Source organism: Stegastes partitus, unplaced genomic scaffold (assembly GCF_000690725.1).
Source record: "Stegastes partitus isolate 25-593 unplaced genomic scaffold, Stegastes_partitus-1.0.2 Scaffold2345, whole genome shotgun sequence".
NCBI lineage: Eukaryota > Metazoa > Chordata > Actinopteri > Pomacentridae > Stegastes > Stegastes partitus.
Genome location: NW_007580076.1, coordinates 25,122 through 28,632, shown reverse-complemented (window position 1 = coordinate 28,632; position 3,511 = coordinate 25,122). Strand labels below are relative to the sequence as shown.

Below are 3,511 nucleotides of genomic sequence, written 5' to 3'. Positions count from 1 at the left end.
CATGTCACCCTGCTGTTCAGATCGCTTCACTGGCTTCCAGTTGCTGCTCGCATCAAATTCAAACCACTTGCTTACAAAACCACAATGAGAACAGCTCCCTCCTACCTGAACTCTCTCATTCGGGTCTACACTCCCTCCCACAACCACCGAAACAGGGCCGGAGGTCGATAGCTAGACTCTTCGTCTCTGTGGTTCCGCGGTGGTGGAACAAGTCACCAAACTCTGTTCAGTCTGCTGACTCCCTCTCAGTCTTTAAGAAAAGACTGAAGACTAAAGCTCTTCACTGGACAGACTGAAAACAAACAAACAAAAAAAGACAATCCTAGTACCTTCCACACAGCCTGCTATTGGCATCTATCACACTTAAACTTGTTCTGTGGTGCTTATCCAGATTGTTTTCTCCTGACTAGATCTTTGCTTGTGTTGTATCTGCTCTCAGATGCTGCTTTGGATGAACGCGTCTGCACGCTGCACAGGGAGAACATGCAAACTCCACACAGAAAGATCCTGAGTGTCCTCACTGGGACGCGAACCGGCGACCTTCTTGCTGTGAGGTGACGGTGCTAACCACCGCTCCACCTATTATTCTAAAAGATCTATAATAAATTTTTGAAAGAACCAAAATGCACAGTTGTTTTTTGTGACAAAGACGCATGCTTCAGTCATTTCATATAATGATCTGTGCCTGAATACAGGTGTGAGAGCCAAATACAGTAAAAATGAAAAAGCTAAAAACTTTAAATATTATTTCTGTTAAAAATATAGAAATTTCCTGTGTTAAAAGCTAAGGGTAAAATCTAACATTAAAAATCTAAATACTGATTTAAGATAAAGTTTAGTTGATAAAAACGTTTTTTCACTGGGTAAAGGTAAGATTCTCCCCTTATGTGGACGCCTGTGATGTTGTTTTTTGTTTGAATGAGCTCAAGGTGTGGCAGCACACAGAATTTCTACCTGTGGATAACGTGGACGTGTAATGTTCAGTTTTGATGGAAATAAATGGATTTAAACGGACTACTTTGTCTTGGTCTGCAGTGTTAGAAACCTTGCACTCCTGTGGTTCAGTGCGGCTGTTTATTGTTGTCTGAAACAGCCACTCTCTCCCCTCTACATCATACATTACAACATTTCATACATTCAGTCCTGTTTGTCCGTCCAGCCACACATCTGTTACGTACAGCTGCTCCTGCACTGAGCTGCTGAGCATCTACCAACAGAGTAAACACAGCACCTGCACAGCCCACTGGTCTCTAATGCCCATTTAATTATGGAATATAGATAGAAGCTTATTAAAGCAAACAGGACATGGGGCAATCTGTTCTCTTGTGTTAGTATAAGGGAGCAAAATTAAATCTGCAACCTATAAAATGTGACTCTCAGGTGTCGCTGGGGTCAGATTGGTAATCGTACACATAAATCTGACACCGTAGGCAGCATCAGCACCAGTTTGCAGCATATTTCTGATCACATTATCTTTATTAATTCAAATCCTATGTATGCTCTGTGATGGATAAATGTTATCTGTCTGTTTTCAGAAACAGTAGCGAAAAATCTAAAGTGTCAAAGTGAGGTTTGAATAGAATAGAATACGTACAGACACACAGCAACATATAGTACAGGTAGCTCACAATAGAACAATAAAATAAAATAAAGCAGTAAAACAGTTCTCCACTAGTGGCTGCAGTGTTTCTATTATTTTGTCCTGTTTGCATGAGGAAGTGGTGCCGTGCAGATCAGCATCAGAACAATGTGCAGCCAAAACCCGATCATGAAGGAATCATTCAAGTCCGGACAGCTGGGAAAACAGACAAACAGCATCACGTGACCCCTGCTCCGTTTCCCGCCTGTATTCGTAACGGCTTCTTCAGTCTCCGGAACCAGCGGCGGAGTGGCACCTCTGTCGGCTCAAACTTCCACTCCGGGCTGCATGCAGCAGACACAGCGGTCCGTGTTCACCGAGAAGCAGACACCTTTTAGTGCACTAAGATCGGATGCTGGTGGCCCGATAGCAGCCTGCGGTGATTAATCAGCTCAGATTGTTTGAAGCCTTGAAGGAGCTCGGCGGCGACTTTCCTGTTCGGATCCCGAGTGGCCCAACAAAGTGCGCCGTCGTCGTCTGCTCATCCCCACAAGGAGAAGAAGAAGCTGTGCCGCCGTCTGGAAGAGACAGGTAGCTACTGACAAAGCTGCACACCAGAGCCCTGCTGCAGCCCAGACGCTGCTGCTGCTGTAATCAGTGGGTTTCCGTCTGTTCTGAACAATGCCATTGTTTCCTGCAGCTCATTTAGCCCCAGTGCACGTCAAAATGAAGCCTCCATGATCATCATGTATGTTCTAAATCCAGCCATGATCTGGGACTACATGTGATCAGCAGATAAAAAAAAGAAAAGAAACGACCCCATGTGTGTGTTTATTAGTGAATTAAAATCTGATCCAAGGCAAGTTCTCCTGTGGGTGCTTCAGGGCCTGTTGGCTTCATGTGACACAGAGAAAGGAGGCTGTTGTTGTTGTTGTTGTTGTTGTTGTTTGTGAAGTTCACCTCCAGTTGTGTTCACCTTCAGGCTTCACTGGGCTCAGTCTGGTTCTAGAAGGTCTTAAATCTCGGTTTGAAAGCTGTATATTATGTTGTTGAACAGCACATCCAATATGGAGAACAATCCTCCACCAGAGTCCAGCTCATGGTCTGTTCAGTGGAAAGTGAAACCTCCAGTAGAACCCTGACAGACAGGGATCAGGTCCAGGAGTTGGGTTTTTGAAGTTTCCCTCCGAATCCTAAGCAGCTTTAGAGCATTTCTTTCTTTTTTTTTTGTTTCTCCTTTTTTTTTCTTTGCTTCTGCCACGTTTTTTCTAACAGTCGGCTTACTTTTTTTTTTATTTAAAAAAAAATTTAATTTAATCTAATTTAATTAATTTTTTTCCTTCTGCCAAATTTTCCTTACTGTTGGCTTACTTTAAAAAAATAATTTTTATTTTTTAATCTTTTTTTGCTTCCACCACATCTATTCTGTTGGCTTACATTTAATTTTTTTTTTAATTATTTATTTATTTATTTTGCTTCTGCCACTTTTTTCTTACTGTTGGCTTACTTTTGTTTTTTAAACTGCAATATGAATGAATGAATGAATGCCCCTTCATAGTCATTATACAGTGTACCATGAGATTGGAGAGCTTCTTCTATTTTCAGTGCAAGTAACATCAAAACAAAGTGCAAAATTGCTCAGTAGAATATGAAAGATAAAAACAGGATATTTACATACATTCACAGAACGATTGTATTGCACATAGTGGAGGAGTCTTATTGAGGTAGAGTGGATGTTTTAGATGTAACAGTTCATGATGGCTCTCGGAAAGAAACTGTTTCTCAGTCGATATAAAATCCTGCACCTCTATGGAAACACAGCAGCCATAGCTAGAACTCAAATGTCTTCTGTGCAGTGTGACTCGGTTGTAATGCCATAAATCATAAAGAATGAACAAAGAAAATGAATTTCCTTGATTGTTTATTGTACAA

General features: G+C 41.6%; 1 protein-coding gene across 1 annotated transcript in view; it reads left to right on the top strand.

Annotated features, from left to right (window-relative positions):
• Positions 1-1,914: 1,914 nt before the first annotated feature.
• The window catches only part of LOC103374744 (NAD-dependent protein deacetylase sirtuin-3), a 14,138-nt gene continuing 12,541 nt past the window's right edge, over positions 1,915-3,511 (top strand). Inside the window, exon 1 of the mRNA XM_008304884.1 lies at positions 1,915-2,170. The gene's annotated coding sequence lies outside the window, so the exon portion shown is untranslated. The remainder of the gene's footprint in view (positions 2,171-3,511) is intronic.